The sequence below is a fragment of the Prinia subflava genome, chromosome 11 (assembly GCF_021018805.1).
Source record: "Prinia subflava isolate CZ2003 ecotype Zambia chromosome 11, Cam_Psub_1.2, whole genome shotgun sequence".
NCBI classification, from domain to species: domain Eukaryota; kingdom Metazoa; phylum Chordata; class Aves; order Passeriformes; family Cisticolidae; genus Prinia; species Prinia subflava.
Genome location: NC_086257.1, coordinates 8,612,256 through 8,624,823, shown reverse-complemented (window position 1 = coordinate 8,624,823; position 12,568 = coordinate 8,612,256). Strand labels below are relative to the sequence as shown.

At 44.0% G+C, this 12,568-nt stretch overlaps 1 protein-coding gene across 5 annotated transcripts in view; it reads right to left on the bottom strand.

Annotated features, from left to right (window-relative positions):
* The window catches only part of ACSL3 (acyl-CoA synthetase long chain family member 3), a 51,023-nt gene extending 38,786 nt beyond the window's left edge, over window positions 1–12,237 (bottom strand). For 3 of the 5 annotated variants that reach the window (XR_010081654.1, XM_063408747.1, XM_063408750.1), the window contains exon 1: window positions 12,099–12,237. The gene's annotated coding sequence lies outside the window, so the exon portion shown is untranslated. Of the gene's footprint in view, window positions 1–11,561; window positions 11,705–12,098 lie in introns of those variants that run through there. The other 2 variants (XM_063408748.1, XM_063408749.1) reach the window with 2 other exon arrangements.
* Between the last annotated feature and the right edge of the window lie 331 nt (window positions 12,238–12,568).

Here is a 12,568-nt window from a genome sequence, read left to right as displayed (position 1 = left end):
CAAGGTAAAACCTGGCGAGCAGAGGGAAGGAGCCTGCAGTGGAGCTGCACACGAAACCCCTTGGGCTGTGCAAGAACAGGCTGGGGACAGGGTGGCAGGGCACCTTGTGACTCGGGTGTCACAGCTCACTGAGGGATCAGGGCACAGCTTCGCACTGGGGATTAACCTGCTGCTCTCCCACTAATGATCTCACTACTTGCTTTTTTAGGAGCTCAGCCTTGGGGGTTTCAAGTGCTACAAGCTTAAATACCTTTAAACTTTGGGTATAGGCTAATACACATCCTATAAATACGGAGGGGTTTAATTCATGTCCTTCACATGTCAATGCTATATTCCTAAAACAATAGTCCTATTTCCTTAGGAGGCATGTTATTAGGATAAATAAATTATGTCCTTGTTAAAGATCAAGATACTACAAAGGCAGGAATTGCATGAACCAAAGAAGTCCCTTTAACCTAGAGAGACCCTCTCTATGGTATTAACTAAATTTTGATACAAAGAAGAAGTTTTATTATCTAGAAAAGACTCCTTTTCCTCTTAGTAGCTTCATTTACATCAAATGGAAAAAAAAATCACACCTAGTGTTGGCAGACAACAGGGAGACAAACACAGTAACACAGACAGAAGGAACTGACATTTCTTGAGGGCACAGAACTGTGCTTTCTCTAAAATAGGTCTTTAGTATATCCAGTTATTCTAAAAAGGTAATGGCAAGTGGGTATTAAAAACTTCTATTCGATATCAACCTCTTTTAGGTACACCCAAGCCCCACTGTCTGAAACATCACTGCACACTGCAGGACAGCGAGGCCCAGGTTGGTACATCTCTCCTCTGCTTCTTAACCAAAAAAAGTGTGACACTTATGAGAAACTGAAAGCCAAAGTGACATCACAAAGCACACAAACAGATTTATTTCCCCCATAAAAAATGCTACAGGACTCCAACGCACAGTCTGACTGCACAGGCTACAAACTTAAGTTTAAACTTTTGTTCCAGGTGAAAAACAAAACTAAATCAAAGTGAGTTCAACACTAATGAGCTCCAGGAACAATACTTAAATGCTCCTAAAGCCACCTTCACCCACAACATAAACACCCTTCCAAGAAAATCAACTAAAGATGCAAACCTCACTGTAACTATGCATCCTAAATTTTTTCTCTTAAAACATTTTCAAAATTATTTTCCTTAAATAAAAGGGTTTTTTTTGAAGTTACCCAAGACAGTAGGGATATTTAATGGATTGATAAATGCATCTTCTTTTAACAAGAACAATAAACCACAGCTCTAAGGTGACAACTTTGTCAGCAAGCCTGAAAGCACTCCCCAAAAAGAAGGCAGTGTGCTAGAAACACTTACTTAAAATCATGTAACAAAGTACCGGCTATGCCAGAACACAATCCAGTGCTGCTTCCTCTTTCATCTCCTTCCCCTCCCTCTACATACATGACACTTCATGGCAAACAAGTGTCTTAACTCCTTTCAGGCACTTTACCAGACACTGTCAATACACTGCTTCCATTCCTTTTCACAAGCAGTTACTAGAGCATTTAAGAAACGTGTTTAGTGCCAAACTAAATTAAATGTTTTCATGTTTGCGTCAGAGAAAAAGAGAAACTAATGGCTAAAGCACCCTCCTACTGGAGAAAGCCTCAGGGGAACTTTGGAATCTGCCAGCTCACTGCTAGAGAGAGGGGAAACCACCAATTTCCCCAGCATACTGCTGGATTTTTAAACCACGGATACAAATGAAACATAGAAGAGTACTTAAACAAGAATATCAACACCATCAACACCATGGCACATACAGTATGAAAGAAGTCTGCATAAAAATAAGCCAGAAGCTTCACCAGTAACCTCTGCCTACTGAAGAAGTGGTGAAACAGCTGAGCTATCGCTGCTGGTTTATCACTCCAAATTCCTACAGTCATTTTCCACTCGTTTAAGTCAATTGCCCTAAGTGCTTCCACTGGGAGGCAGACTCTGCTTTCCATCCGAATCCAAGGGACTCACCACGATGGTTTCATGTGCTGTTTTCTACTACAAAACACAGCCTAAAATCAGCTCTCCAACTTCTGGGAAATCTGAAATGCTAAGGCATGAATAGTTCTGGCTTGTTTGTTTCTTAGAAAACAGAACAAAAATAGATGGTCTGCTGCCATACATTCAATGTGGTTTGTACTGTATCCTGCTCATGTATTCATTAGATCAGAACAAAAACAACAAAAAAATCTAAAAACAATCCCATACATTTTTAACTGTAAAGGTGCTTTCGTATTTTTTTGTATGGCAGAAGCCATACACGCAGAAAATTGTTCTCACTTACTTTTAGACGAATTTGAGTTTGTGTAGAGCCACAGTAAAAAATACTCATTATCCTACATTCATTTTTCAAAAAATACCAGGTGGCCAGGTCCAAAATCTGGTAAGTCTGTATATTTATGCTGTCTTCGCCTTCTTTCTTTAACATTTCTTCTCTATTTGATGGGATTTTGTTAGGGATAACTGTTGACCCTGATGCTGGCTCATTACCTGGTATGCAGTGTCAATTCACACACCAAGATGAGATACTTTATTTTTTCATTCTAGTTTGCACAAAGTAGGGATCTAGACGTAACCCCACAAAGCCAGCAAAACTTTACACTAGTTATACATTTTACCGAGGGCATCAGTGTTCCTTGGTTACAAATTACACTGCTTTTTCACTAATTAGTACACAAACCCCTATTCACTAGTTCTCTCTCTCACTTCTCCTGCTAATTAGTCCACATGCACAGCTCCTCTCTGCACAGGTCAGGGGTCTGCTGTGAGTAGGGTCAGTGGGTTGGTGGCTGTGAACCCCCTGCCAGAATCACCTTTCCCCTGTCACTGCTCTGTCTTGCTGACTTCACTCCTGGTGGCTCCTGTCCTTTCATCTTGGGATTGTGCTCCCTTTCCCATAAAACAGAAGATTAGCCAAGCCTACAAGTCTCTAACAGGTTTCACAATGCAATTGCTTCATCTAAGGTGCCTACCCATAGCTACTGATTAACACCAAAACAACTGCACAGTTCAGTTCAAATCTTGAGGGACCTGATAACCTTACACCAGAAGATATTGAAGAACAAGAAGCAGATGAATACTGAGGTAACAAATCTGAGAAAACAAAATGAAGACATAGACTTCACAAGAAAAAGTGTGAAAGCTCCAAGTTTTTGGGTAAATTTCTCACAAAAAACATATCAGCCAGATGAACAATACATATAAGAGGAATTTTACAATACATTTCAAAGCAAGAAGGATATCCACAGCATGATCTAAGCTATCAAAGTGATAAAGTGGGATGTTTCACCATTTAATTTGAAAGGCTAAACTGGTGACATTTTCAACGCTTTCTCTTTTGAAGGATAAATACATTCTCAGGTTCCACTTACTCGGGGTTTTGCTAGGTTTGATTTGGTTTGTTGCCTTTTTCTTAAACATCATCGTCTCCAGTCATCTACAGTGATTTACTACCAAAATAAATGTAATTTAAAAGTTCTCACAAGAATATTTTCTTTTCTCACATCTGACACTTCCTACTCAAAAGTTTGTAGGGCCTCAGACTCCAGAATAGGAACAATCCCTCTCCTCTGGCCTGCAATGGAAGTCACAAGTCCTTCAGAAAGGATCACTACCTCATTAAGGAAAGACTACTGCTCCCAAGCCAGGTGCATGGTTCAGATTGTGTTATCCAATATCCACTCTCGGTACAATGAAGAGATCCCCCTCAAGCCACACAGCAGAAAAACAACAGGAATGCAATTTATAAAAGACACAGCCCTAGCAAGTCTTGCCTCAAGCCAAGACTTGCACAAGATTCATTGAGAGTTTCAGAGTTTGCAGACTGAACCCCTCTGTAAGGGCTAAGCAAGACATCTCAAAAGCAGTGCTTCACTCCAGCAGCAATATAAATGCAGAAAATAACCTGTGGAGCTTTTCCTGAGCACAAATACAAAGAGAGAAATGAAATTGGCTCAAGTTCTGGAAATGTGTAATTTTCACTCCTAGTAACTTTACCTCTGCCACAGGTTATAAACGTATTTTCAGAACCAGAGTCATCTGTTCCTTACATTGCTTACAGTGGTGTCTGTGAAACCTCACATCCTAAACACCCAGGTTTTACAGATGATTGAGCTTGACTCTTAAGCTAGTTTAACAGAAACACTTTGCTTAAGACCTGGTGTATGTGTCCAAATACAATTATTGTCCTGCAATTCTGTCCAGGCCAGAAACTGCCTCCCTCCTAATATTTTTTAGGACCTAAAACTAAAAAATTACTTTACTTACTTAATTCTAGATTTCAAAAAACTCCAACTAAACCAATTGATAAGACACCAGAAATACTGCACACACAATCAGTAGAAATAGAACTTCAAAAAATATTTTTTATGGATATAAGCATAACACTGTAAACACCAAATTACCAAAAGGAACTGGAAAGCCTGGAAACCACGGCAAAACCATTCACCAATCAAGCACGTGATGAAATCTGGGGAAGACCAGCAGAGAAGATTTTGGCTGTTAATGGTACACTTCAATTGGCCTCACTCCTCCATGCATTTATGGACAGACAGCACACTTTGCACTCAACAAGCTGTGGGGTGACTGATGGGAAGTCACACAAAAGGCTGAGCTACAGAAAGACAAGTAGGCTGTTTCTCTGCAAACTGCTTTGTATTTCTCTTGGCTGCTCTAAAGTTCTAGGGACAGCGGGGAATAAGGTACTGCAAAAGAAAGAAACAGCCAAGGAAAAAGAAAATATTTCAAATTCAGTGTTCTCCTAAAGAGCTACTTGATCTAGGTTTTATATCTATACTGCTTGGGGAAAAATTACTCTTAGTTCAAAATCTAGCACTACAATTTCTTTAAACATGGCATAGAGAAGTCTACCCTGCTCATTTGAGTCATCATGCTATTTTCTAGCTTTACAAGTAACAAAATATACAGACAACCTCTCCCCTCCATCACACTGGAACAAATATCCTTTTCTCTCTTTTTCTCACTCTTCCTTTTGTAAGCAAAGCAAGGCAGGATCAGTCATGAACACGCTCAACAATTGCATAACTCGAAGCAAACACGGAACAAGGTCTCATTAAATTAGAAGCCATTTTATTCTCTGAGAATAAGAATTACACAAGTGTAGTTCCTTATGTGTCACCCTTAAAAATAAAACTTACAAACACAGATGGTGACAATCAGAGGACAATATCTAGTGCCCACAGATCTGTTCGGAATGGGATGAAGGTGAGGAAATATCTACATCCTCCCAGGAGATCACTCCAGTCTGCAGAATCAGTACACAAATATTGCGTAGGCAGAGGGAGGTTTTGGTAGAAGAGAATCCTGTTTTTCTCTTCAGGGAAATCAAACACACCCTTAGACTCTGATTACGTAAACATGACCAAAATTGAGGTAGGTACGTGGCTGGGTAGGGCCTTCACTGCTATGTTTCAAGAACATTGACCTTTTTTAAAAAGAAAGTTGCCATAGTATCAACAGCATTTGTAGAAGTTTTGTGAATATTCTTAGGCAAAATTATTTTGTCTGTCTTCTACACATGTCAGCATTAGACTAATACAATTTGACAAGGTGGAAGTCCCAAAGAGACTCTTAAATATTACTAGAAGAACATAAATATTTCACCTGTTTCCTGAGCCGCTAACATTTCAAACACTATGGGAAATACATCTTGCTTTTAAAAAAAATCCCCCAAAGTATCATTAATTACTAAGCTAATGATGTAATTAAAATATATGCAGTTCCAACCACGGGACTCTTAGCATCTGTTATCTTAGATGTATACACATTTACAGATGCACAAAAAAACAAGTCAGGGTAGCAGATGTGTCAATCCTTTCACAAGCTGGACCTGGCCACAACTGCATTTGTGACTGTGTAACACAGGATTTGGGCAGAAGATTATTTTTTTCTTAACTATAACTGATTTTATTAGTAAACTACAGATTTAAATTTTTTATTGTCTGTTTTACCTAGCTTTCCTGTTTAAAAACCCTCACCCCACCTTCCAACACCCGCTAACAGCCTTGGCTTGGTGACCTGGACATTCACACATGAGCACACAACCCTGCTCCACCTGCTGGAAAGTGAATTTGTACCTTGTTCTTGAAAGTACTGGATGTCACCAGGCTAAGCCTTTTGTGCAGATTGTAAGAAAAACAGGTAAGAATCTACATAAGCATCTTCCCCTTCAAGAAAGGTGAAAAAATAAAATCTACAGTTTTCAGCACTGCAGAACTGGAAAACGTTTTTTATGCTTCTCCAAGTTATCCATTACGAAAAGCATTTCTCTCTCCAGTTTCTCTAGAACAATACACTGCAGTAATACTTCATCAGGACAATGCAGCTGTAAATGCCTGGAAAGTTCTGTCACCAGGGCTTTACAAGTCATTTGTGGACTTAGTGCTGGAACAGACCAAACCCAGATTGCCACACAGATCACCAAGCTCCCTGCCTGAGCACTCCTGGAACAGCCCTGTGTACCTGCTGCCTTTACCTCTCCTCAGCACTCACAAACAAAAATCCTGACAGAATCTGCAGAAACAAAAAAAGCAGATGTTTCTCCATATAACCACTTAAAACCTCCTGCAAGCCATCACCTCCTGCTTCTTCTGTTTCCTTCTGCCTTTCTCCATACCCATATACTTAAAACCAACTCTTTACCAAACACCAATTACCAACTCATCTAAATTCTAAATGTTAACCACAGATGCTCCACCTTCCAGTTTTTAATAAGTTCTCACAGAATGAGCTCATAAACATTGATTTTAATAATGTCTGGTGAAACAACTGCAAACCACACTCCACTGTTTCACAGCCTATCTTCTCATACTGTCTTAAAACTTTGGTTGGTAGAAATTCTTCTGTGTATCTGATCCAACACACCTTATGTCACCATACACATTGATGTACGACACTGTACTAATTGCTCAAGCACAGTGTCCATGCAAAACCTTCCTGTGGATGGCCAAGGTTTCTCACGTGTCTGGGCAGCCAACCTGAACAAAATGAGGCACGTTCCATACCCTGTCCTGGAGAGCAGTGAGGCAAAGGCAGAAGTCTTGCCTCTAAAGATGCAGAAAAAGTGTTTTTACACAGTTTTCAGTTCACAGTATCCTCATGAAGTTATCTCAGGAGAGCGTACTCTACACACAGGAATGTAACACAGCAAACAGATTGGAAACTGAACCTGGCAGTGCTGGACTAGTGCCATTCTGCTGCTTCAGCAAGGCACTTCTCATCTTCATTATCTATTTTCCCCTTCCAGGTCTCATACTGGCTTCATCTCATAGATACAAGCATTCAAGATAAGGATATTTACACAGGTCTAAAAAGCAAAGCACTAGATTTACACTTTTATATGCAATGGGAGAAGGTTTGTAGTTTGTTCTTGCTGTTTTCACTATCAACTGTGAAAATCCGTAAATCAGTAACTTCAATCACCTTATGTTTCCTGCTTTTCAGGAAACTCATCAGACTGGAGAAGCCAGCTTGTCCCATTTCAGCTATCGTAATTAACTAGAACATTTTTGTAATTAACAAGGCTCATGAACACCGAGGGAAAGAAAGACTTCCCAGTGCATGAGTGGTAACAAATTGCCACCTCTTCCTCTGGGATTACAGACACCTTAAACCTTGACTTCCCAGGAGCTGCAGACTCACCTAAGGAAGAAGAGGACACATGGGTGAGGATTCCTTCCCAAGGATCAATTAAAGACTCCTGCAAGTTTTGAATCGAGTTGATTCAAACCATTTTGAATTATGAACAACTTTTATGGATTCAAAAGGTAATACAGAATATCAGAATATGATTTGAGTTTCCTTCAGAGCTGCACTTACCCCCTGGCCACCCCATATTTCAGAACAGCCATTTGGGAGGTGTGTTTAGGATATGGCCTTGCCCACATGATTTCCTTCAACAGACTCAAAATCATTAGATCCCTAGCTGTATCTTGCAGCTGAGTACTGAATCTTTTGAGAATCCTTCAGGCTTTACTACATGGCAAGCCCTGATGTAGACCAGGCCCTCAGGATGACGAACAGGTTCTTCCAACTCTTAACTGCATAATTAAACAAATAAAGTCCTGCCATTTGAGAGCTGCCTGGGACTGGCTTGAGTGCTTGCTACACTGCTCCAAGTCTGAGGTGTAAACCTGCACTGCCAGACCACACGCAGCCCTAAATATGCTGGCTCACAACCTTCCAGTGCAACTGCTCTGGCAGCAGAAACTAGACAGAGCCATGGGTAATTCAGGTGGAAAAGGACATCAGGGGGACTCTGGTTCAACCTCAAGCTCAAAGCAGCCAGCTGTGAAATCACACCTGCCTTTCTCAGGGCTTCATCCAGTTGGGTTTTGAAAACTTCCACAGAAGGAGTCTGCATGAGTTCTCTGGGCTACCAAGTCCCACCACTTGATACACATCAGGGTGAAAAATGCCAAATAAACAGACCTCTGTGACTTCAAGTCACTCCTGCTGTCTCTTCCCACCACGCACCACTGTGAAGAACTTGGCTTCACTCTCTTGAAGACCTCCACACAGGTGCTGGAAGGGCGTCCCAAGCCTTTTCTTCTCCAGGCTCAAGAATAAGTCGAGTTCCTCCACATCTCTCACAACTCAAGCCAATCTTGGCAGCTGTCCACTGAACTCGCTCCAGTCCATCGACATTTCCCTTGTCCCAGGGAGGGGAGCACAACTGGATGCTGTGTTCTGGACACAGTCTGAGTGCCACATGGAATGGGATAATTGCCTCACTTGTCCTGCTGGCTGTGCTCCTGGTAATACAGGGCACAGCCTGCCCCGTGCTCAGCTCGCTGGCCACCATGACCCCCAGAATCTTCTTAGCTGAGCTGCCCCCCAGAACAGGCTGTCCTGGTGCAGGGGGTCACTCCTGACAGGGAGAGAGCCAGGCAGCCCCCACCCTTAAGGAGCTGCTTAAATGGTAAATTTGCTTAGTAATCGTCAGCAGATGAAACGGATAGAAATTGAAGCCAAGTCTTCTTAGTGTTAATGCACCTTACTTAGTGGTACTAAGTCGCCTCTTAGGGCCATATTCAGATGGCCTAAATTCCACATAAATCCTTCTGCCTCCTATTTCTTATTAGCTAGCTTTCAAGCAGCTCCCCACTCAGTGTCTTATGTAAATTCTCTGAATTGCTTTTCAGAACCACCTAGAATTCTTCCTTGACTGAGAAAAGGGGCTTCAGTGGAATTCAGGCCACCTGAACCTAGTTTTTAAGGTCCAGTAACACTGCACCATCAGACTGCATTATTTTTTGGATTTGCCACCATGGCAGTAAGTAGCAGTTGGCTGTCAGGACAGGTTTAGTTCCACTCTTCCACTGGAACAAGTATTTTAAAAGAAAATGTAGACTGCTAAACAATTCAGGACTCAGTTCTTCCTGCTGCTTTCTGGAAATTTACTCCATAGCTGGATCTCCTTTAACAAAAACGCTTTATCCATAGTTCTTTTGAATTTTGTCCTGAGCCATGTGCGATGTTTGTTCCAGAAGTCTTGACAATCCATTGAAAAAAATTGGGTCTTTAGTATGACTCAATGGCTCAAACCATTCACTGATCTACAGAAAGGAAGAATAAAAGCCCTACAATCAGCACTGAATGGGGGCTGGGGAAATCAATGGCTTAAATGCTCACCAGTTCAGCAAAAGCACACCATGCTTTAAGTCAAACATGAAGACAACTCCCCTAGTTCTTCAGAGATTAACAGTTTTCCAACAAATATCATTCTGATTTTCCAAGGTTTCTAGTTAAACCTCATCCTGTGATTTAAGAAGTTATTTCTTGCAGGCATTATGGTTTTGGAAGTGTCATAAATGAGAAGTTACTCACACCAGCACTGTCAGCCCAACAGGCCCTACTCAGTGTTCTTACATACTCAGGATCCTCCAAGCAAGAGAGATGGAGCAGGGAAGATGGGAACCACTCAAAAACATTTCTGTAAAGTGGAACCAGATTCTACACACCACAGTCCTCACACCTCTTTTCAGGCCATTAATAGGGCTTTTGTCAAAGCCTCACAGCACTCAGGTGCACAGGTATGGAGAGTCTATCCATCCTCCACAGCTGTAAGCCAGAGCTCTCACAAAACATCCTAGTTCTGTGAAATATAGAGAATAAAACCGAGGCTGAAATTTATTACCTTCATCCTTACTTGAATAGTGGAATAGGACACTTGAAGATAGCACAAACATTCAGAACCAAGTGCCAGCTTATTGCAGGTCAAACAGACTACTGTAGAATTTAGTTTGCACCCCTCGAAGGGATTCTGTATCCATGAGCAAGCAACCTGCTTTCCTGACCAGCCAAGAGGCACTAGATCCACACCACAGACTGACTTCATTATGAGTTTCAAAATTTTTCACTACACAGATCAGCAGCTCCATCAGACTGACTCAAGTTTGCCAGCCAGCCATCAAAGCTGAACATGCAAATGTTAACCGTGAACCTACCTCCCGTTTCTAGGGACCAACAATAACAAACATGCTGAACAACTACAAAGAAAAATAGGTCTGTAAGTCACAATGCTTAGTTTCAGTCACTCCTGAGGTATAAATCTACAGGTCAAGGAGGAATTACCAAGCTTAAAAACGTCTTTCCTTAACTTTTCAAAGCACAAATAACAAACACTATGAGAAGAATATAAAGTCTTATAAATGCACCCAGATGATTACCTTCCTCTTAGGAGATAGTTAAGACCTGATAACACATCTATTATTTCATGCCTCTGCCATATTTAGACCCATGTCTAAATATGAAAGTCATAAGCCACAGTGAATTTTTGCAAAATGAGATGGCAGTCCACTCTGGGGAAAGACTGTATCAAGACCAGAATGTAACCAGTCTAAAATCACATTAAGGCTTTTGGTTTCATTTTATGCTTTTCCTTTACATGATGCTTAAAACAATAACAAGACAAAAACAATAAGACAAAACTCCCATAAATAAATATCATGTGAACTCAGATTTTTGTATTTTGAGTAAGAATGATTGCCCTTTCCTTAACAAACTTTTTAAAGTAACAAAACTGTTTTATCATTAGTATTACTCTTTTTCATTAATTCTGTATTGATAACAACAGTTAAAAACTGAGGCTACTCAAATACAAGAATTTCACATCTGGTGTTATCAAACCCATTTCACAGGCCAAAAAAAGTGCTAAAGTATAGAATCTGATACTCCTACACAAAATGCAGTACTTACTGTAAAAGATTACGTACCAGCTGTTGTACGTAAATTCGGGGAGGGGGGGCTTGTTTCTTCAGTAAGGTAAAAAAAATGCAGTGGTCATAAACAATCTTACAGATATTTTTATTCTGCTACTGCCCTAATTTTTCTGGAGGTTACTGTTTTCTCATTTCCCAGGGATTCTGTGTGAGTCCCAAACACTGAACTTCACGCTATTTATGGAACTGTCGGTAGCAGTATTTTAAGGCTTGCTGCTCTCCCTACGAGTGAAAGGTGTTCCTGTGCCATCCTTCCCGGGCGAGTCCCGGAAGGGAACGCACCTCAGCGTTAAATCCTGCATCAACCCCCTGGAAAACAGATCTGCAATCCTGAAACCACACCGGAGATCCCGGCCCGCTCCTCTCCGGCCCCGCCGCTTTCGCATCACCGTGCACACCGACCACGAGCCGCACGCCGAGCGCGGGGAGCCGCGGCCGGCGCGGAGCCCGCCCCGGGACGCGGCACTCCCCGTGTCACCGCCCCGCGGCACCGGGCACCTGCCTCACGCCGGAGCCCACACACAAAGCGGAGCAGGAGGGGAAAACGCGCCTGTTACCCACTATTATCTCGCTAATTATCCCGAATGCCGCTCCCGCGGGGGCGGCGCCGGTGCGCAGCCGCCGGCCCCGCCGGCAGCCGGGCCCGTGCAGCCCCGCCGGACCGCTGCGGCACCCCCGCGGCCCGGATGGCCGCCGCGCTGGCCCGTGCGGAGGCGGCGAGAGGCCCGACGGGGCCCCGCAGCACCGCACGGTCGGGCGGCCCCGCTCCTGGCGGCAGAGGGTCCCGCAGCCCGCTCCGGCCCGCGGCCCCGCACTCACCGGCCCCGGCCCGGGGACGCCGCGGCGGCACCGCCCGCTCCGCGCACAGCCCGAGTGCGCGCCCGCGCTCACCCGCGGCCGGGCCGCCCGCCGCCGCCGCGCGCGCTCATTCCGTATGCGCCACGGCGCCTCCTGGTTGGCCCGCGCCGGGTGGCGCGCGGGGCCGGGCTCCCGCGGAACGGGGTTACTACAGGTCACCGGCGCCGGGGGGCGGGACCGGCGCCGGGGGCCAATCGGCGGCGAGGGGCGGGGCCGCGTCAGCAGCGCGTCCTTCCGCGCCCCGGGCCTGCCGCGCCTGCGGAGCGGCCGCGGCGCCTCCGCGCCTGGCGGAGCCGGCCGGGTGCCGGTACCTCGGTCACGGGCGGCATTGGCCCGCGGGCGTGCCCCGGCCCCGGTACCGCGCGGGCGGTGCGCGCTAAAGGATGCTTCTGGCCAAGTCTCCCGGTCAGAGCGAGTGACCGCGGCAGCGG